Source organism: Podarcis gaigeae (genome assembly GCF_964106915.1).
Source record: "Podarcis gaigeae genome assembly, chromosome: 1".
In the NCBI taxonomy this organism is placed as follows: Eukaryota; Metazoa; Chordata; class Lepidosauria; order Squamata; family Lacertidae; genus Podarcis; species Podarcis gaigeae.
This window is the reverse complement of record NC_139678.1, coordinates 19025729-19049568: the sequence shown is the minus strand read 5'-3', so window position 1 is coordinate 19049568 and position 23840 is coordinate 19025729. Positions and strand designations below refer to the sequence as shown.

The 23840-nt window shown below is 42.2% G+C and overlaps 1 long non-coding RNA gene and 1 pseudogene across 2 annotated transcripts in view; both read right to left on the bottom strand.

Moving 5' to 3' along the window:
* The window catches only part of LOC310844884, a 229374-nt gene that overhangs the window by 167070 nt on the left and 38464 nt on the right, over positions 1–23840 (bottom strand). The window lies entirely within an intron of this gene.
* On the bottom strand, positions 14449–14808 carry LOC310839602 (thymosin beta-4 pseudogene; annotated as a pseudogene). The gene has a single exon. The product of its transcript is annotated as a thymosin beta-4 pseudogene (transcript).

Here is a 23840-nt window from a genome sequence, read left to right as displayed (position 1 = left end):
TCCCATGTTTGTTGCCAACCCCTCCATGTGCACCCACCTCCGTGCCAGATCAGATGTTTGATATGACACTGTAAGTGTTGCTTTTTAGATTTCTCCACTCATTCTCTGAAGAACTGCATTAGCTCCTAACACCTAAGGTGGCCCTGAATTCTCTATGTCACATCCATTTCCCGATAGCCTGGGGATAAGGCTTTTCCATTGGCAATTACAGTGACGGGGTGCCAGTGGCCCTCCAGATGTTGTTAGACTCCCATCATCCCATCATCCCTGCCCATTTGCCATGATGGCTGGGAGATTGAGTCCATTTGTTCCTCATCTCTGAGCTACCAGATGTACAGCTAGATATTTTTCCAGAGCCTTCTCCATAAGGCAAGAATGGGGAACTTGATCTGATTGGCTGTCCAAATACTTCCTTCCCCTACCCACCCTTTGGGCTAATTTTGACCAGTAGGTGGGGTCACTCAACTGTCAATCACCTGACATCTTTAAGGCATCAGGTGACATATTGAAGCTAAGCCCTTTTGAAGGCCAGCTGTCAGCTGGAAGATACAATTGAATACAAACTGCTTGCAAATAGATTTTTATGTGCAGGGGGAGTACATCTTGTCCATAAATATGCACATGCACATCTCTCTCTCTCTCTCTCTCTCTCTCTATATATATATATATATGGATCTTGAGTATTAAAACAGACCACAGAAATGTAATTAAATACACTAGGGTCATCATGGCACAACTTTACCAAGTCAAACAAGTATGTTCACCAATAATATATAAAGAGTCCGAGCTGCACAATCCTTACTATTCTTTCAAATCTATGACTGTTTTTACTATTACCCATATATCTGGAGACTGTGGATATATTTTTAATTTTTCATTATTAATAAATTCTCTGTTTAAAATGGGTTTTAACCATGGCCTAAAAAAATTGAAAATAACATAAAATGCAAGGACAGCTAATCTATTGAAGCTTCCCAAAGGTGGTTTCATGGTGAACTATTCATTAGCAATCCCAACTTGTGTTAAAAATAAAATACTTTAAAGTATTTTGGCTCTGAGAGCAATGTTACATTAAAAGTCCATCTAAATGTAATCATTTTTATTAGCTCCCATAAAAATTAAATTTCCTCCATAGGTGAACTTAACCATCAAAGCACAAATGGCTAATTTAGCTTCCTCTTCAGAAACCAAGGTTTCAATCCTACACTATCTTAGCTGGAGGTAAGCCTCACTGAAACCAGTGGGACTTACTTCTGAGTAGACATTAGTAGGTTTGTGTTGTAAAACACTGTGGATTTTGAGAAGTATTGCTTATTTAAGGCTTTTGACTCTGGGTGATGAATAGAAATGAATAGGTTCCTTTTTTAATCATACACAAAGTGAACCAGCTTTCAAAGCAATAAATATGAAGATACATAACTATAAAGATTTACAGATAGCACAGAAGTCATCTGTGAATTCCGCATCCATCATGGAAAGGCTTCTTTAATTCAAGTTTTCAGAGGATTGTGAAACCATTATTTGAGTTAGGTCGCATTCCTAACTCCACTTATCTAGGAGTAAGCCCCAATGATTTCCATAGGACTTACTTCTGAGTAGTCATGGTTAACATTGTGCTGTTAGCTACCAACCCATATTTATATTTAATCGCATTTATATTCTACGTTTTCTCCTAAGGAGCTCTAAGTGCCATATATGGTTCTCCACTGCCTCATTTAATCCCCACAATGACAACCCTGTGAAGTAGGTAAGTCTGAGAGGCAGTTCCTGACCCAAGGACATTCCAGTGAGCTTCATGGCCCAGTAAGAATTCAAACCCTGGTCTCCCGAATGCGAATCAAACACTCTAACCACTATTCCACACATGGAGCTATAAGCCATATTTAGCCAGCACAGCTAGACTGCAGAACAAACCTCTGTGATAATACCTGCAGTGTTTCTTCTAAAGTGTCGTTGTATTATTTATTTATTTATTTATTTATTTATTCATTCATTCATACATACATACATGCATGCATTCCCCGCCGATCTGGCTTGGTTTTCCCAGCCACTCTGGGCAGCTACCAACAGAATATTAAAAACACGATAAAACATCATTTAAAACTTCCCTAAACAGGCATGCCTTCCGATGTCTTCTAAAAGTCACATAGTTGTTTATTTCCTTGACATCTTATGGGAGGGTGTTCCACAGGGAGGGCCCCACCACCAAGAAGGCCCTCTGCCTGGCTCCCTGTAATCTCACTTCTCGCAGAGAAAGAACCGCCAGAAGGCCCTCAGAGCTGGACCTCAGTGTCCAGGCTGAACGATGGGGATGGAGACGCTCCCTCAGGTATACTGGTCTGAGGCCGTTTATGGCTTTAAAGATCAGCACCAACACTTTGAATTGTGCTTGGAAACGTACTGGGAGCCAATGTAGGTCATATATATATATATATATATATATATATATATATATATATATATATCTAAACCTGTGACAGGACATCACTATACAGCAGCTTTGGTCCAGTATGAGGCCAGGCAAATGTGTGTCTTAATGATATCTCAGCTCTCAGTAAATTGTTCATATTGTTATGGGGGGGTCTAGCAGTAAAACCAAGAAATGGGGAACCAGTGGTCCTCCAGATGTTGTTGACTCTAGTGGTCGGGGGTCATGGGAGTGGAGTCCAAAGTATTACACTATAGCAGCACCCACCCCAAATTCTCTGCTTGTTGCACAAGCTGAAGACCATGTTTTTTAAAAAATCACTTTCCTCTTCATGTGGTCATTTCATCATAATTCCAAGCCAACTAAATGAGAAGAAGCTGCAGGCATGCAGAAACATCAATTTATCTTTAAGCCAGGGGTAGCTCACCTGTGATATTCCAGATGTTGAGTTTCAAGTCTTATCAGCCCCTAATTGTCTAATTGTCAGGGAGAATGGGTGTTAGAAGTCAGTCACCGCTTTTGACCAAGGGGTCAGAAGTTAGTCACCGCTTTTGAAAGGGTACCAGTCATTTTGAGTTTAGCAAAGCACCCTAACTATACTCTGGAAAAGAAGAGAAAAGAAAAGAAAAGAAAAGAGAGAGAAGGAGTGATGATGTTTGCAACAAATAACAAGCAACTCGAATGTATGCATCTGAGCACAGTTGGTAGTTGGAACGCTCTGATGTATATGTCAGCAGAATACAGGCTCGAAACACAAGGGATGAGCCAATGTAATTGCCTTTTGCTGTGATCTCTTGGTTTTTCAGTTGAAGAGATCATGTTGAGGGGTCTATGCCACTTCTTTTCTCATAAGCTTTAGGCACTTAGAAGTATTTTCTCCCATTCTTAATTTGCCTGGAGCAAGGCTTTTATCTAGACTTTTAGCCAAGAGGCACCTACTGAAATATTCATTGGCAGAAATTGTGCCATGGGTGTTTTTCCCCATTTGTCCAGTTGTGTGTCATTATAATGAGCCGGAGCTGGATGAAAATAGTATTTGACACAGAAGAATGGTGTCCTCCCAAGGCTTTATTAAATAGGCAATTAACCCTTTTTGGTAAGAAACTGTAGAGGCTAATGGGAGTTGAGAATTAGCCCTCTGTTCATGCTCACATCTTTTCCTTTCTTTTTCTTTTCCTTTCTTTTTTTCTGAGGATACTTTCTAAGGAGTTGCAGGGTGACAGAGCATGATTTCCTGAAGTTTTGAATTCTCCTTTAGAAAGAAATGCTTTAGAAGCCACTGGTGTTTGAAAAAATAGCGTGAATCAAGTGAGCAAGGTTATAGAATCATAGAATCATAGAGTTGGAAGAGACCACAAGGGCCATCGAGTCCAACCCCCTGCCAAGCAGGAAACACCATCAGAGCACTCCTGACATATGGTTGTCAAGCCTCTGCTTAAAGACCTCCAAAGAAGGAGACTCCACCACACTCCTTGGCAGCAAATTCCACTGTCGAGCAGCTCTTACTGTCAGGAAGTTCTTCCTAATGTTTAGGTGGAATCTTCTTTCTTGTAGTTTGGATCCATTGCTCCGGGTCCACTTCTCTGGAGCAGCAGAAAACAACCTTTCTCCCTCCTCTATATGACATCCTTTTATATATTTGAATATGGCTATCATATCACCCCTTAACCTCCTCTTCTCCAGGCTAAACATGCCCAGCTCCCTTAGCCGTTCCTCATAAGGCATCGTTTCCAGGCCTTTGACCATTTTGGTTGCCCTCCTCTGGACACGTTTCAGTTTGTCAGTGTCCTTCTTGAACTGTGGTGCCCAGAACTGGACACAGTACTCCAGGTGAGGTCTGACCAGAGCAGAATACAGTGGCACTATTACTTCCCTTGATCTAGATGCTATACTCCTATTGATGCAGCCCAGAATTGCATTGGTTCTCCATGTTGAGTTGTGGAAATGAACAGTGAATACTGTATTTTTTGCTCTATAAGACTCACTTTTTCCCTCCTAAAAAGTAAGGGGAAATGTGTGTGCGTCTTACGGAGCGAATGCAGGCTGCACAGCTATCCCAGAAGCCAGAACAGCAAGAGGGATTGCTGCTTTCACTGCGATCCCTCTTGCTGTTCTAGCTTCTGAGATTCAGAATATTTTTTTTCTTGTTTTCCTCCTCCAAAAACTATGTGCGTCTTGTGGTCTGGTGCGTCTTATAGAGTGAAAAATATGGTATCCTCTTGGAGAAAGTCAGGAAGAGATCTTGGCACAGCGATATTCCTAGAGTACGTGTGTTGGGTGAATGTGTGCAAAGGAGATGGAAGCAGGATAGTGCCCACTTCCATACATTCAGATAATGGTCTCAACAACTATAAGGTCCGTTTAGACTGGAGGTGGGAGAGAACTTTGATTTGGTTTACATTTGAAGGGGAACCTATCAAATTCACACCTTCCGAAACTACATGAGAAAGGAAACACAGCCATCGTTCAAAATTTGCCCTTATCTAAATTTTACAATGCTGTTCTCCAGCTAAATAATGCGTACCCCCCCCCCAAAAAAAATTCATATATTCTCTATATGGATTTTTTAAATAGGGAATTCCTTTTGGGAATTGAAGGGACAGAAATACCCAAGTTGTATAGAAATTTATTCATGTATGCGACTACAGCGGCAAGAATGTTACTAGTCCAAAAATTGGGGGGGGGGGGGAGAAGTCCCAGAAAAGGAAGAATGGATACAAAAACTTACAGAATTTGCAAAAATGGCAAAACTTACCAGAAATCAAGATAACAAACTTTTTTTAAAAGAATGGAAATGGTTTATTGAATATTTACAAATAAACTGTAAAGAACTAAGAACATTGGCAGGATTATTGTAACAACCTGCAGTTTTATAAGAGTATATATTTAAAGTAGATGCATAAATGAGCAAATTAAGTTCATTTGGATATGCAGAAAATATTAAAAATAAATTTAAGGAACCACAGAAAGAGGGGGAAGGAAGTCAAGTTTTAAAATCTTAAAATGATTGTAAAATCAGTGAAATGTATAAAATTGGAAACCATAAATAAATAAAAACAAAAACAAAAAAACCACCCATATATTAGTGAGAATAACATACAAAGTGTATTATATTAGGGGGAATTGGTTACTTGGTAATTTTGATGGAGGCAGACATAACTCTCCAGGGAGGAACTACTACAAAGAAAGTCCTGTCACAGATCAGTGCCAGCAGTACCATCAACAGCCCCCTGTCTGGGCTGATCTTAAGTCTCAAGATGGTTAATATCAGGGCAGGCAATCTTTTGGGTCTCAAACCACTTAGAGCTTCGTACTGTACTCATACGTTGAACTGGTGCCCTCCTCCCACTCTCCTTGACATCTGAATCTAAGTAGGTTGCCACTATGGAGAGGACTTCCTTCATTGAAGGAACATGCCTAGAGAATTCCCTCTAGAGATGCTCAGCTGGCAGACCCTTGAAAATCCTTTGGGTGACTGGGCATGGTCGGCCAATTGGTGCCAAAGAAGGAAAGAACCTTTTTTTATGTATGCCACAGCAGCAGCAAGAATACTCATCGCAAAGCACTGGAAGACACAAGACCTACCCACCCTGGAAGAATGGCAGATGCAAGTTATAGACTATATGGAACTGGCAGAAATGACCGGCAGAATCCGAGATCAAGGAGAAGAGCAGGCGGAAGAGGACTGGAAGAAGTTCAAAGTTTATCTACAAAAACACTGTAAAATTTATGAATGCTAAGGGCATTGTAAATGAAATGAAGGGGTTCTAGTGATTAAGATAAATAAGAGTATAAAGGGAAGGATAAAGGATGAACTTGAATAATATGATAATTGCTGAACTAATTTTAAAGTGGAATACATGAAAGGAAGGCGGGTGGAAGTAAGGAAAATAAGATTTGGAAGGGTATTAACTTGAAACAGTGTTTTTTTTAATGCTGAATTTTCTTTTTTATGTTTTTATTTTTTTTATTCTGTCTTTTTGTTTGTATTTTTGATGTGTGTGTTTGTTGGTTTTTGGTGATTTTAGTTAATTTTATTGTTGTTAACTTTTGTGAAACTTAATAAAATATCATTTAAAAAAAGAAAAGAAAATCCTTTGGGTGACAAGGGAAGTGTCCCTGCTCCCTGACTTTCTAACTTTTCTTTGCTAATTTTTGGGTTCAGGGGTACCAACTATAGGGGGCTCTGGGTGCCCGAGCACCCCAAAACAATATTGTTGTGGGTGCTCAGCACCCACACCACAGGGCTCCCTGTGGGGATGCTGTCTGAGGCCTTGTGAGACCTCAGAACTTGACTTCTGGTGGCACTGGAAGTCAGGTTCCATGGCCGGGGGGGAGGACCTGCACATGATGTCATGACATCACGTTGCAACATGACATCATGCTGTCACATGGGCTGGGCACCCATAACCTGGGGCCCAAGTCAGCTCCCCTGTTAGGGTTCTTGCTGTTGCTCTATTGGATTTTATTGATTGGTTGCAGACCACTGCTTTGTTCATTTACAGTTTCAGTATGTGCACTCTCCCTGGCAGATAGATTGAATAGGATCTACCACCCCACCTCCCAGCTTATTAATTCCAGCTGCATATCTTGCACATGCTAGACTCATATCATATTCTATCATTGGTGATCAGGGAATTCCATACTAAAGGTAGAGAGGGATATCATCATCACATCAAGCTTTATATTCTGCTTAAGAAAATATTTCATGAGCGCTTTATCTGAGGATTCAAAAACTGCATTCTAAGATTGATAGTTTTGCAAATAGATGTAAAGGAATTTCCATATCTCTGTTTGACTTTGTTGGCCAAAAATGTTACTGGATGTCAAAGCAAAATATTAAAATGTCAAAGCAAAATATTGCATGCATAACACTTCTGTGATTGTGATGTCTTTTAAAGGGGGAGGGGAAATGTGTAATGTCAGTGACATTTAGCACCAACTCTAATTGTTGATTGCAGTCATTATTATGATCAATATATAAATAGATGATGAGTGGAAATTATTTTTCTTCTCCAAGGCTGTAGATAATGAGAATATTGGAAGATCCTTCAAGTGATCAGGGTTGGATTATTGTTGCTTCTGGAATGGCAATAGCCAAGCTTGATCTTCAAAGATTTACTGTAGAATGTTTAACTATTTGCCCCAAACTAGGGGTAGATAATTTCTTTCAGTATGTTTTTAATGTTTGATGTTTTATTATGTTTTTATATGTGCTGGAAGCCACCCAGAGTGGCTAGGGAAACCCAGACAGATGCGTGGGGTATAAATAATAAAATTGTTGTTGTTGTTGTTGTGCACTGAAATATGTGCATGTGTAAATTTACTTCTAGCAATGTGTACATTGGAACTCCTTGCCTATTGACATGAAGTTTATACCAGAAATTTTAATTGCTGATATTAAAGTTATTAAAGTGGATTAAGAGACTGAGATCTACTCCCAGTAAAATAAAACTGGCAGTGATCTACCCATTGTCATTGCCAGACAACTCTGGGAGAAACCAGAGTTGCTGAGCTTTTTGGGGAAGAAGTGAACAGAGTTTTTTTATAGGGGGGTGTCACCTGGGGATCTACCTGTCGATCATGGCTGACCAGTTGTGCATGTCTGCTCTAGTGTGAGAAATCCACTAAAAAAAAAAAGACTTTGTGGTTAGGAAAGTGATGGGTAAACACTCTAAAAAGTGTGGGATCATAGAATTTGAGAGTTAAAAAGTACCTCAAGGGTCATCTAGTCCAGACTAGATTCTAGTCCAACTACCTGCAATGCAGGGATCTTGGCTAAAGTATCCATGACAGAAGGCCATCCAACATCTGCTTAAAAACCCCCAAGGAAGGAGAGTCCACCACCTCTCATGGGAGTCTGTTCCACTGCTGAACAGCTCTTACTGTCAGAAAGTTTTTCCAAATGTTTAGTTGGAATCTCCTTTCTTGCAACTTGAAGCCATTGGTTCAATTCCTACCCTCCAGAGCAAGAGAAAACAAGCATGCTCCCTCTTCCATGTGACAGCCCTTAAGATATTTGAAGATGGCTATCCTATCTCCTCTAAGTCTCCTCTTTTCCAGGCTAAACATACCCAGCTCCTTCAGGGGTTCCTCATAAGGCTTACTTTCCCGGCCCTTGATCATCTTGGTTGCCCTCCTCTGCACACGTTCCAGCTTGTCAACATCCTTCTTAAATTGATGAATCAGTGATTCATCGGAAGGCATTTATCAACTACAGAATCAAATCAGGATGATTTCAGGATGAATGGTTCTTGTTGTATAACCTCCCCACAAACAAATCAGGACAACCGTTCAATGAAGACCATTGTCTAATCCCTGAGTAAGCTTTGTGCGATCAAATTGGGATGAATGCTCAATGAACAGGTCATCTGGAAGGGCTCTCCGTAGAACAATAGTAAGACTTCAGTTACAATTACAGTAGCCAGAAATGTCACAAGCTGATCTTGACAGTCAGCTTGAGTGAAGAAGTCTATAGCTGCCAGCAGAAGAATTCAGCAGCTGGTGCCCACCTGATCTCCGGAAAGGGGGGGGGGGACATTCCACATAGTAGGCACCATCAGAGATATATGTATGTGAGGTTGGCATGGAATGGTAAGAGACTGATCAGACCATCCCTACCCCAGGCCAGTGCTGGATTTACATATAAGCTAAACAAGCTATAGCTTAGGGCCCCACTCTCTTGGGGGCCCCCCAAAAAAATTAAAGGAAAAAAAACCTGGATGTACATTTCCAAAATATTAGATAAAAAACAAATAAAATAAAACCTACATACAGCAACAGTGTGTTGTGTAGGCTCCTATGATGTAAGTAATGGGCCCCGCCTGCTAGCTTGCTCCCTAAAATATCACATATATACCCCATTACCTTCAGTAGCTTAGGGCCTCATCAAACCTAAATCCAGCCCTGGCCTAGGCTATCAAGGGAGAGTCATGAACATGAACATACTTCTTCAGATGGAATAGTCTTCTCTATGATACTCACATGAACAACAGACTTTTAGAAGAGAACTAATCACTGCTCTGTGGTGGTGGTCGTAGGCATTTCAGGGTGTGTCAAAGAGTTATCAATCTTTCAAATTTTTGCCTATTCAGGAGGTCTCCCCCTTCAGACCTTCTGTCCATTTGTGAAGGGTCTGGGGCAGAGACAATGGAGATAAGGGCATGGGGTGGAGCCTCCCACTCCATGCATCCTTGGAGGGTAATTTCTGACAGGGGCTTGGGTGTTTTCAGAAACCTTTAGAAGACTTTGTGTTCGGTAATAACAGGTTACGCTGGACATGTGCCAGGTGGCAAGCTTTCTGGCAACAGCTCATTTGTATGTTTATGTTGAAATCCCAGGTACCAGCTGCCTTTTCATTAGACAGTTATTAGCATTTTCTGCATTGAGTTCAGTAGGGCTAAATGGTTATCAAGTTTTCTTTTGCTATGGAAAATAAACTCTTTTGATGCTTTCCCATTAAAATCATGCTTGCCATTTACTGCCATTTCTCACCCTTCATGGGCCTATTTTTCATCTTTAAACACAGCCAAGGTTGGCATTACATTCGTCTTAAAGAACCGTCTTGAAAGCGCCAATGTTATTTCCATCAGTGTCTTTCAGATCCCACAGCTGCATTAACTCAATGAAGCAGTCAGTCTTGTCTTAGGCAATTTTGATGTAATCAAAAAGTGCTCTAACACCCTTGGCTGCACTCAGGCTTCTAAGAGGGTAGCATTATGATTTTATTTTCTTGGAAAACACTGTTTATGCTACAGAACAGCAAAAAGAAAGGGGGAAGAAATTGAAAACAAGGGATGGTTGGAGGTTGTTAATGCCAGCAATAGCTGTGGTAAGAACACAGGAAGGGCCAGGTGGCCCCCAAAACAGGACATGGCAACAGCCATGCTAGCAACTGGTATTCAGAGGCATGAGGGAGGTGGGTTTGTTTGTTTGTTTAATGTTGGGGTCAGAAAACAGGCTGGATTCCGACTCTCATCAGCTCTTCCATCATAAAAGATACCAGAGAACTTAAAGATGAAATTGAAGACAGGTTTACAACCTAAGACACAACACAAAAGGGAAAAGAGATGGCGAGGAGGAGAAAAGCAATCTCATGCACCAGTTCTTAAAAGTTAGAGATTGCACAGTTCAGAAAGAGAAACCAGTCTGTCAGCAGCACTTTCCTGTGTCTCCCCCTTCCACAGTCTGATGGAATTACTGCAATTCAGCGGTGAATCTGCGGTTCCAGTCTTGGTGGATTTTTCATTGGAACCAATTGGAGGACTCATTGGAATCTGCTTTCAGTGATGCAGTCAATCAGCCTTCCCCAAAATGGTTCCCCTCAAAGGTTTTGTACTCAAGTGTCCATCAGCCCCAACCAGCATGGCCATGGTCAGGAATAATGAGAGCTGTAGTCCAATGACATATGGAAGGTACCACATTGGTAAAGGCTGTGGAAGAGGCTTTGTATGTACTCGTGTCTTGCTTTGGGTTGGACCTCAAGCTATGCTAGTATTGAGATGTCCACCAGACATACAAAGCCAAGCTCATTCATACCTGCATTTTATTTTATTTTAGATTTTAAAACATTTTATTTTTGCATATTTAAAAAATAAAATAATTTGAACCAAAAAAAATGGCACTCGGTTAACTGCATTTTACAGCGTGGTACAGCTTTGCATATGTTCAGGTGTTACTAGATTACTGTAATCGCTTCCCAGAATTTTCTTTCAAGACACATGCAAGCTCTTTCATGCCACCAAGACCAAGTTGGACAGGCAGATGGAAAGGGCAGCGCCTTCATTCACAACATCAGTTGTTGTTGTTTAGTCGTTTAGTCGTGTCCGACTCTTCGTGACCCCATGGACCAGAGAACGCCAGGCACCTCTGTCCTCCACTGCCTCCCGCAGTTTGGTCAAACTCATGCTGGTAACCTCGAAAACACTATCCAACCATCTCATCCTCTGCCGTCCCCTTCTCCTTGTGATCTTTCCCAACATCAGGGTCTTCTCCAGGGAGTCTTCTCTTCTCATGAGGTGGCCAAAGTACTGGAGCCTCAGCTTCACAATCTGTCCTTCCAGTGAGCACTCAGGGTTGTTCCTTCAGTATGGAGAGGTCTGATCTTCTTGCAGTCCATGGGACTCTCAAGAGTCTCCTCCAGCACCATAATTCAAAAGCATCAATTCTTCGGCGATCAGCCTTCTTTATGGTCCAGCTCTCACTTCCATACATCACTACTGGGAAAACCATAGCTTTAACTATACGAACCTTTGTTGGCAAGGTGATGTCTCTACTTCTCAAGATGCTGTCTAGGCCTGTCATTGCCCTTCTCCCAAGAAGCAGGCGTCTTTTAATTTCGTGGCTGCTGTCACCATCTGCAGTGATCATTGAGCCCAAGAAAGTAAAATCTCTCACTACCTCCATTTCTTCCCCTTCTATTTGCCAGGAGGTGATGGGACCAGTGGCCATGATCTTCGTTTTTTTGATGTTGAGCTTCAGACCATATTTTGTGCTCTCCTCTTTCACCCTCATTAAAAGGTTCTTTAATTCCTCCTCACTTTCTGCCATCAAGGTTGTGTCATCTGCATATCTGAGGTTGTTGATATTTCTTCTGGCAATCTTAATTTCGGCTAGGGATTCATCCAGCCCAGCCTTTCGCATGATGAATTCTGCATATAAGTTAAATAAGCAGGGAGACAAAATACAGCCTTGTTGTACTCCTTTCCCAATTTTGAACCAATCAGTTGTTCCATATCCAGTTCTAAGTGTAGCTTCTTGTCCCACATAGAGATTTCTCAGGAGACAGATGAGGTGATCTGGCACTCCCATTTCTTTAAGAACTTGCCATAGTTTGCCGTGGTCGACACAGTCAAAGGCTTTTGCATAGTCAATGAAGCAGAAGTAGATGTCTTTCTGGAACTCTCTAGCTTTCTCCATAATCCAGCGCATGTTTGCAATTTGGTCTCTGGTTCCTCTGCCACTTCTAAATCCAGCTTGCACTTCTGGGAGTTCTCGGTCCACATACTGCTTGAGCCTTCCTTGTAGAATTTTAAGCATAACCTTGCTAGTGTGTGAAATGAGTGCAATTGTGCAGTAGTTGGAGCATTCTTTGGCACTGCCATTCTTTGGGATTTGGATGTAGACTGATCTTCTCCAATCTTCTGGCCACTGCTGAGTTTTCCAAACTTGCTGGCATATTGAGTGTAGCACCTTAACAGCATCATCTTTTAAAATTTTAAATAGTTCAGCTGGAATACCATCACTTCCACTGGCCTTGTTATTTGCAGTGCTTTCTAAGGCCCATTTGACTTCACTTTCCAGGATGTCTGTCTCAAGGTCAGCAACCACACTACCTGGGGTATACGGGACATCCATTTCTTTCTGGTATAATTCCTCTGTGTATTCTTGCCACCTCTTCTTGATGTCTTCTGCTTCTGTTAGGTCCTTTCCACTTTTGTCCTTTATTATGGAAATCTTTGTACGAAATGTTCCTTTCATATCTCCAATTTTCTTGAACAGATCTCTGGTTCTTCCCATTCTATTGCTTTCCTCTATTTCTTTGCATTGCTCGTTTAAGAAGGTCTTCTTGTCTCTCCTTGCTATTCTTTGGAAATCTGCATTCAATTTCCTGTATCTTTCACCATCTCCCTCGCATTTTGCTTGCCTTCTCTCCCCCACTATTTGTAAGGCCTCATTGGACAGCCACTTTGCTTTCTTGCAATTCCTTTTCATTGGGATGGTTTTCGTTGCTGCCTCCTGTATAATGTTACGAGCCTCCATCCATAGTTCTTCAGGCACTCTGTCCACCAAATCTAAATCCTTAAACCTGTTCCTCACTTCCACTGTGTATTCATAAGGGATTTGACTTAGATTGTATCTTACCGGCCCAGTGGGTTTTCCTACTTTCTTCAGTTTAAGCTTGAATTTTGCTATAAGAAGCTGATGATCTGAGCCACAGTCAGCTCCAGGTCTTGTTTTTGCTGACTGTATAGAGCTTCTCCATCTTTGGCTGCAGAGAATATAATCAATCTGATTTCGATGCTGCCCATCTGGTGGTGTCCATGTGTAGAGTCGTCTCTTGTGTTGTTGGAAAAGCGTGTTTGTGATGACCAGCTTGTTCTCTTGACATAACTCTATTAGCCTTTGCCCTGCTTTGTTTTGATCTCCAAGGCCAAACTTGCCAGTTGTTCCTTTTATCTCTTGACTCCCTACTTTAGCATTCCAATCCCCTATGATGAGAAGAACATCCTTCTTTGGTGTCACTTCTATAAGGTGTTGTAAGTCTTCATAGAATTGGTCAATTTCAGTTTCTACAGCACCAGTAGTTGGTGCATAAACTTGGATTACTGTGATGTTAAAAGGTCTGCCTTGGATTCGTATCGAGATCATTCTATCATTTTTGAGATTGCATCCCAGTACAGCCTTCGCCACTCTTTTGTTGACTATGAGGGCCACTCCATTTCTTTTACGGGTTTCTTGCCCACAGTAGTAGATATGATGGTTATCCAAACTGAATTCACCCATTCCCATCCATTTAGTTCACTGATGCCCAGGATGTCAATATTTATTCTTGCCATCTCATTTTTGACCACCTCCAACTTACCCAGGTTCATGGTTCTTACATTCCAGGTTCCTATGCAATATTTTTCTTTACAGCATTGGACTTTCCTTTTGCTTCCAGGCATATCCGCAACTGAGCATCCTTTCGGCTTTGGCCCAGCCGCTTCATCAGCTCTGGATCTACTTGTACTTGCCCTCCGCTCTTCCCCAGTAGCATGTTGGACGCCTTCCGACCTGAGGGGCTCATCTTCCAGCGTCATAACTTTTGTATGCCTGTTGTCTTTGTCCATGGAGTTTTCTTGGCAGGGATACTGGAGTGGCTTGCTGGTTCCTCCTCCAGGTGGATCACGTTTGGTCAAAACTCTCCACTATGACCTGTTCATCTTGGGTGCCCTGCTCGGCATAGTTCATAGCTTCTCTGAGTTCTTCAAGCCCCTTCGCCACGGCAAGGCAGTGATCCATGAAGGGGCACAACATCAGTAGTTCTCTCTATTCTTTAACTTTTTTAGGATGTGAAAGGGGCAGTATAGTCATTCAAACTTTATCCAACCTCTTTGCATCTTTCAAAGTTAAAAATGCTAAAAGAAGTAAAATAAGAAGGCAATGCTTGTGAAATGTACAGTGCATAATTTGGAAGGGCTGGTTTCATTACGATTCACCCGCTTCCTTCTCCTGTTCAATTGTTTCTTTTGAAGGCAGTGGGTTTTTCGCTTGTGTTTCCATATTCTTCAACTTAGACTTGTTGAATTTCTCGATTTCAGCCATATCTGGTTTGTCAGGCATATCTGCCGATTGATCAGTGATGTGCTCTCTTCAGGTAGAATTCCGCTCTTTTCCATACCTGCATTTCTAACCAAAAGAAGATGCTCAAAGTGGTTTACAGGCAACATTGAAAGTTAATATGCAATTCCAATTAGCTGGGTCAATGGAGAAACACCTCTGAAGGTTATATTGGTGGCTTTTAGAAGGTAGGTAGAATATGATGAGTTGGGTGTTTCCTCTAATGTTAGAAAAAAACTCAAAATTAGCCTTCCTCATTTGTGCTTTGCCCTTTCTGTTTTAAGAAGCCAATTGTAATGTGATGCTGGCTTTCCCTTTTGTCCTGTTAAATGTGAATAGTAAAAACAGTTGCTTGCATTCTTCCTACACTTCTGCAATATAATTTCCAGTAAGGCCATGCATGCAGACAATTGGTATGAGGCCCTTTCCTATGAAAAAATGGTGGGTTGCATGCATTGTCATTGGCCATGGCTGCACCTGTCCTTCAAGAGCTTTCCAAAGCCCTGAGATGCTCTCAGTGGGCTCCGTTTACTGGGTTGTGGGGTATGTTGTCTCAGCAGATGTTTAGCCCACTGAACCCTTAAAAAGACTGGCAGGGCTTGACCTTCCCACAATTCCATCTCTCTGGAACTTCTGTTATCAGTATTTAGAGGACCTATCACCTGTTCTGTAGTCACATGGTGCTGCATGCTGGTGGGTCAGGGGAACGTCTTCAGACTCCCAAGGATAGTTCAAATGGAAGCAGAAAGGGTGGAATGACTGGTTTATCATCTGAACCACTCCTCCTCATGCCAGCACTGGGACATGACAGTGTCACATGCTAATTTGTGCATGTGGCAGAAGGGCATGAATGTTCAAGCTTCCTTGCTGTACTTACATGAATTAATGAACTGGCACAAGGATTAGAAAACCCCATGCTTCTGTTGGTCCTCTGCGATTCTACTGTTCTATGGATGCGTACTGACTCTACTTTTAAAGCCCATTTAAAGACTATTTTCCCCCACAAAAAAATCCCGGGCAACGTAGTTTACCCCTCATGGAGTTATAATCCTACCAATCCTTACTTTCTAGCAATTCCTTGATGGGACAGAGAGGGCCTTACAGAGGAACTTAATATGCATAGAGATCACTCTTAGATGTGATTCCTGCTGCCATGGGTTCTCTTTTTAGCTGCTGGGTCAAATCAAGGAATATACACTGGCTCAAATATTTCATCCCACTGTGTGTTATCCTGGATGCTATATGGCCAGGCTTGATCAAGTTCATTGTGTAAAGTATCCCATTCTAAAGCTCTGCATTTCAGAACCTTCCCAGAGTGGGAGCAAGCCTAGCCAAACAAATCTATAAAATCTACAGAAATTGTATGGCCTTTGCTCACTCTTTTTTCCTACGAATCCCTTCTCATTTTCAGTCTGAGTTGCATGAGATTGTACTTTTCTAAAGTAGGAAAGATTTATCAATTTTGTATTTAAATCTGAAGCTCACAGCTCTAATCGTAATTTAATATGACTAAATACGTGCATACTTTATGGTCAATCATCCAGATCTTTTACAAGGTCCCTTGGCTTTGGAATTACTAAATCTTAAATGGTACTATATATGAGCCTTGTCTGACATGACATATATTGAAACAGACTGCAGAACGATCACTTAGTGATGAGAACCTTGCTACAGTTTTAGTGAACCAAAGCTAAGAGGCAAATTATTCAATTATAGTAAATTTACAGTAGCTTAATATTTGATAGAAGTGGTTCTTCTATCATCAGAGCGTTGCATTGGAAACCCTTGAGCAGCAAAATAGCTCCGGAAATTCTGAGGCTGTTTTAGCCACTTATTAAGAAAATTCATCTATCTTGATCTTTTATGAACACTTTGTGCCTCTTATAGCTTGTGTGCAGTAATTATTATAACATATTTTCCATACGCACTTTTGACTCTTCAGATTAGTCTTAAATTGTGAACTAATCCAGAAGGGGGAGCAAGAATGCAGACAGTGGGGGTGGGAGAGTCAACCATAAATGGGAATAGATAGGCCACATGATTTATCTGCACAGAGCAAGACCTCTTCCAGGTGGCTCTAATCCGGGGAGACAATGTGATGACCCTCCAGATCCTCTGCATTGCAATGCCTATCAGTCAGTATGGTCCATCATCAGGGATGATGGGGAATGTAAAAACATCTGGAGGATTCCATGTTGACCATACATGCTCCAGATGTTGTAGGACTCCAACTCCCTTCATCATTGGCCATGCTGGATGGGTCAGGGTTTTTTTTTGGAGGGGGGGTTAAAAAAAGATTTTCCAACTGTGCATCCCACCAGACACCCACACTCACAAACCGAATGAGCTTTGCTCCCTTGCTTACAACTTCTTTAGGTGTTGGTTCCTCCATAGGAGTCAACAGCTGTTCTGTGCCATACAATAACTAACAGGGCAACCCAGTGGCTCCGGCACTGTTGTGAATCTTAACTCAGTGACCTGTTCCAGGGCCATTGGATGATCCTGAAAATTACGGTATATCTTTTCCAGCTGCCTCATCAAACTTTGGCCTGTGCTTGTCCTAGCCAGCAAGGAACTCCAAAAACGATCTACAGCTGCTACAGTTCTCCCCTGTCCCCGAGCGCCTTCTTGCTCAGCCCTTCAGCCCTGATTCTGCTAAGTTCACTGGTGATCATAGAATCCAACTCCTAGTCCCCTTGTCCCCACGACAATAAAATATTTGAGGGGACTGGGCCCCCAAAGCTGATGGACATTGCCATTCAATTGGTGTGCTTGCAGTGCATCTTGTGATCAGTTATGTGGGGAAGGACTTATCTGCCCTCTCCCACACAATAGTCTATTCAAGTTGGCATCTCTTACGGTAATTCGCTGCTAGTTCACTCTCAGTTGAGGAAGAAAAAAAAACCATAGCACAGGCTATGACACTTTCTTCATGACCTGCAGGTTCCTCCTCCATCCTTTTCTAACCCTTCCAGTGAAAGTGAATATTGGAAGATTCAGTACAGACCAAAGAAAGTACTTCTTTACATAAAAAAAAGGTAAAGGGACCCCTGACCATTAGGTCCAGTCGTGATCGACTCTGGGGTTGTGGCGCTCATCTCGCTTTATTGGCCAAGGGAGCCGACGTACAGTCATGTGGCCAGCAGGACTAAGCTGCTTCTGGTGAACCAGAGCAGCGCACGGAAACACAGTTTACTTTCCCGCCGGAGCAGTACCTATTTATCTACTTGCACTTTGATGTGCTTTCAAACTGCTAGGTTGGCAGGAGCAGGGACCGAGCAACGGGAGCTCACCCCGTCGCGGGGATTTGAACCGCCGACCTTCTGATCGGCAAGCCCTAGGCTCTGTGGTTTAACCCACAGCGCCACCAACGTTCCTACTTCTTTACATAGCAGGTAGTTAAATTGTGAATTTGATGCCACAGGATGAAGTGGCAGCTTTACTAGTGGGTTAGACGCATTTGTGGAGGATAAAGCTAGAAATGACAGTTAGTAAGGATAGTTTGGTTTAAACCTAAATAGACTTCAGGGTTGGCGCCATCGCTGAATGGCGGACTCCCTCCGAACTCCGGAGGGAGCCTGCTCGGCAAGGGCTGGGTCCCGCCGCGCTGGCGACGCAGGGACCCTCAAAAACCATGGGCACAGATGCCCATGGACCTGGTGACTCGGCAGGCACCATTTGCGCCCCCCCGACCCGCAAAAGAGCCTTTTTAAAGGCTACGGAGCGGGGGATGGGGGGTGGCGTGGTGCTATGAGTCCTCCGCTTCCCCTGCCGAGCGAAGCCGCATGCCATTCGAGGAGAGCGCTGACTTCTTCCATTGAAAATTCGGACTAAAAACAACAACCCGTGAGTAATTGGGAAATTGGATCTAAAAGGAACTAATTTTTTTTAAATTCGGAACGAGCGGGGGAGATGCAAAGAGGAAGTCCGTCTCCCCCCTGTTGTAGAGGATTTAAAGCAAGGACCTGACGACTAAGATCGAGAGAAGGGTCTGTTTTTTATTGATAAAAGTTATTAATTTCACGATGGAAAATTACAAGATTGTGCTGGAGGAGAAAAGTGGATTGTTTGAGCTAAAGTGCACCCCCCCCCCGGGAACCGGGAGAGATCCGTGAGAGAGCCTGGTGAGGAGATATAAAGATTTTGACAGCTGTCAAAGTAGCTGTCAAAGTTGGAGAATGAAAAGAGAACTTTGTTATTAGGACTTTGCCGGTTAGATTCGTTACAATGTGGATATAAATTGCTGAAAACAAGGGACAATAACTTAGTTTGACTTTTGGGTGTGATCTGGAAGGAAACTAAGTTACCATAATCCCTCTAGAGGGGACTTTGGGACACTACCAGAATTGTTGCAAGTGGAAAAATACTCATCGATTTGAATAGGACTTTTTATCTCCTGGGAAAGCTGCAAAAATGAAACATTATTTTGTCTACAGAGGTCTCTACACTAAAGGAGACAATAGATATATCTATTGAAGAACGGAAGGGACATGACGCAAGTTTTTGTTCCTGAACGAATAAAGCCTCTGTAGAGGAACTAGAAGATTTTGGAATTAGAATGTTTTTGCAGCGGAACAGAAAAAGAAACCTGAGGAAAGTGAGGAAAGAGAACAACAAGAAGTGGACAGAGCTGGAAGTGGGAGCATTTGGGACATTCAGATTTAAAAGGATTAAGAAACAAAATTTGAGTTTTATTTGTAAATATAGAGTTCTGGATGAAAGAAAAAATGGACCTTCTTGAGATAGAGTCTTTCCAAAGACTGGGTGTTTGAAACTAAAGATTACCAAAAAGACGGCAAAGACTACCAAAAAGACAGCAAAGTGGAGCTGACCGAGATCTGGACATGATGTGGAGTCTCCAGGCTGACAACAGATAGATTGATGGACATTGGGGATCGAAACTGGGAAAGGGGGGAGAGAAATTCGGAATCCAAAGGGTGTAAAATTATATTATGTTTTTTATTTTCTTATTTCATTTTGTCCTGTGTATTAAAGAGGGGAATTCGTGGAAGGGAACAGGGATCGATCTTAGAGGAACAAATATTTTTAAGTTGAAGGATGGTGGAATATAAAGGGGAAATGGTTATATAAGATGAATTAAACGGAATATTGGGTCAATGATAACAATGATAATAAGCTTAAAATTTAGGGTAAAAACTTGTGGAATTAATTTAATGGAAATGGAATACAAAAGGGGGTGGGGTGGGGAAGTCCTGGAAAGATGTCAATGAAAGTAAGGCTGAAATGTAAATGTCTTTTTTCTTTTTTTTCTTTTTTTCTTTTATATTTTTGATTTTTCTGGAAACTTCAATAAATATTATTAAAAAAAATAAATAAAACTAAATAAAAGGGAGAAGGACATGTCTTGTGGATATTTATGCTGTGCTGTTGCTGTTACCCAAGTGCTATGTTGTTATTATGTTATGCATTTTTGTGTTTTTATACTGTAAACCGCACTGTGATCCTTGGATGGTATATAAATTTAATAAATATTATATAGATATCTAGATATAGATGCATTGCACTCATATGCGTAGGCTCAGAGTAGCCCACAATATCTGAATCAGCCATTCATTGTTCCTTTTCATATATTTTACAGCAGCTGGCATGATTGTTTTGAATAAACAGCCCCTCCTCTTTTCCCCTTTAAAATGCATTTGAAAAGACACTCGCCCAGTACAAGTTGTATGTATGCTTGAAAGCCACTAATCCCCATTTTAGCCTCAGTGTAGGGACTAGGCTGCAGAGCAAAGTGTGTGTGATTAATAGAGAAGAATCCGCCTGCCTTTCTCATTTCTTTTATTAACACGCGCACCTTAGGCTGGTCCGAGCGGAAAGAAAACAGTGTTGTGAAAAAGAAAGGGGAGAGATCATATTTTACCTTTTAACCCGGCGATTGTCAATTTCTATCAGGGGAGGCAAGGCCTGACACGCTCAGGGTAGCTGCAGCCTGATTTGCATACGGCGAATTCTTTCATCAGCAGCAGGAATTGTGACAGGGGCTAATTAGCATTTCCACCCCGTATTCAATTATTTTATTTTATTTTTTTTGAGGACAAGTGCCAGAAGCAGCAGAGGAAGTTTAACTAAACCCAGATTTTGATTTTCTCTCCCCCCCCCCCCACCAAAATGGGTTCTGATTTTGGAAGAATAAAATGATGATGATGAAATAATCACCATAATAACAACAGCATAGTTTTGGCATGGTGGTGGAGGGACCCATAGGAAAGGGAGAGCGAATTCAGTCAGGAAATTAAGTACAGGAATAACATGTGTGGATTCTTTTCAGTTTCTGAAGGCATTAAGGCATGGCCTTTTGGCAAAAAGAATTACTCTTTGTTTTCACCCCAATGTGGGAGGCTATTGAGAGCCATTTTGCATGGCCAACTCATCACCCATGGGTCAAGGTGACTGCCTCTGGTCGAATGATCCACAAGGACAGAAGATCCCAGTGTAGATCTTTGGTCTCCCCTTGTTTCTGGTGTAGATCTTCACTCCTCACTTCTTCACTGGCAGGGAGAGGGCACTATTTTGAGGTTCGCCTCAGGTGCTGGGTTAGAATTCTTCCTTTATAGTCTTATATTTGGAGTTGTTCAATCATGGGAGCCTATGCATAGAGCGGCAAGTTTAGATGTCTTCTAAAGGTTGTATAGTTACTTATCTCCTTGGCTCAGGGGTCACATAACTCCATACCCTCCAACATTTCTCTGATGAAAATAGGGATGTCCTAAGGAAAAGTGGGACATTCCAGATTCAGATCTGAAACTGGGACAAATTCTGTGAATCCGAGACTGTCCCCGGAAAACCGGGACACTTGGAAGGTGTACACTATTGCACATGGAGGGTTATTCTGTGCTTAGTGCAATCTGCACTCATTTGGTCTATTCTGCCTTCTAAAGCAAAAAAAAAAGTGTTAGTAAACCGATCTAACAATCTCCTTTATTAAAAGAAACTTTTTTAAAAACAAAAATTAAGTATACAGTGGTACCTCTAGTTGCGTTCCGCTCTTGTTACGGACTTTCAGCTTATGAACGCAGCAAACCCAGAAGTGTTTACTCCCGGGTTCACCACGTGCACATGCGCAGAAGTGATCTGCATGCTTCATGAATGCGCAAAAGTGATCTGTGCGCTTCGCGCATGCGCAGAAACGCTCGATCGTGCTGCGCACATGCACGAAAGAGGCGCTCTAGTTGTGCACTTTTCAGGGTGAGACTGGCACCCCAAAATGGATTAAGTCCGCAACTAGAGGTGCCACTGTATTTATATCCCACTTTCCCCCAAGTTGGGATTCAAGGTAGCTTACATTTTTAAAACATCATTATAAAACATAGGAATGTTTAATCGGTGGTTTTAATGCTCACAGCGTAACTGACTTCACTTATCATGGAACAGTTATAATTAGGTGTTGAAGAGCCTCATCTACAGCTCCCAGCACCCCCTACACCACCCCAAAAATATTTTCCAAAAATACAAAAAAAAGAGAGCATGATTTACCAGGGACAGGACCCAGAATAATGAGACTGCTTCTGATCGATAGAGACATTTGAAGCATGGGAAATGAGTGACTCATTACAGATGAAATAAAAGAGACCATATTAAGGAGTTATTAGTCCAGCTCGTAGGTGCAATGCAGACATAAAGTTTAAGTCCTTGAGCATTACTCCAAGGAAGTACAATCTTAAGTTGGGGAGCAAACTGCTAAAAGTAGTAGCCTGTGATGACATCCATCACCACATCAACTTGTGAGGGACCCATCAAAAGAAGACAATTGCCATTTTATGGATTTCATACCACTCAATCAGGACAATGAAGACTCCCTTTGGAATCATACTTGTAATTGGGGTGCTATTGGAAGAGGGATGATGTGGAGATGATTTGACTGTGGAATCATCTGGGAGGCATTTTGGGGTGTTTGGGGGGTCACTTAAGGACTTGCAAGCCTCTTCCCTTTTACAGCTCATTTTTGCATGTCTAATTTATGGCCTCGGTCAGCAGATTCTAACTAGGAATGAGGGAGACATTTGACTCAGGTTGTTGGAGGGAAATCCAAGCATACACTGCAACTCGGAGAAGCTCACCCCCCAAATGCCCCATCAATCATTGTGCAGGGAGACACTGTCATTTGTTTGAACTTGGACGACTATCAGCGTAGCATCAGGAAGATTTCAGGACATTGCTTTCCCTTGTTACTCACACAGAGCAGTTGCTAAGAAGAGCATAAGTTACAAACTAAGACGTCTCTGGTTCAAATCCCATTAATTAAAATTAAAAACCTGAATGAATGGAATAGAGATCACTTGAAATGTAACAAAACAGGAGCTAGGCAAGCATATTAATGGCAAGAGTGAGCAGATATGGAAGTTGCTTTGTATTGCAGTGTTCCATCTAGCTCCACGGACCAACAATGGCTGGATCTCAGACAGGCGTTTTTCCTGGCCTTCCAGGAGGTGCCTATAATTGAACCTGGTATCTTCTGCATGCAAATCGCTGCATGTTAACTCTGAGCTATGAGCCTTCCCTTAGGTGCCACCACAGAAAAGATTCCTGTGTTCTCCAGGAGTCACGCACCTAAGCTCAGAAGAAGGCAGCACATGGAGAAGAACTTCAGCCGCAGGCAGATTTTGTGAAAGGCCAGTTAGATGCTCGGGGTCTCTGTCCAGTTTTGTTGCAGCTCTGTTGTCTATTTCTCCCCTATAATGGCCAAGTAGTAAAATGACAAAGGGCAAGACTCAACTAATTAGTCCTACTAGTGGAAGTCTGTGCAAGGATATCTGCTAGAGGATCAGAGCTTCCACTCCTTTCCTCCCCTTGCATGCTTCCCATGATTGGTTCGGGGAGGGTGGGAGGACTCCCAATACAGCATGCAGGGAGAGGAGAGGGGGGAATTGTTCTGTCTGGTGAGCGGAAAAGCTGGTGGTGTTGGAATGATTGCCATAGTGCTAAACGGCCTCGGTCCAGTATACCTGAAGGAGCGTCTCCACCTCCATCGTTCTGCCTGGACACTGAGGTCCAGCGCCAAGGGCCTTCTGGCAGTTCCCTCGCTGCAAGAAGCCAAGTTACAGGGAACCAGGCAGAGGGCCTTCTCGGTAGT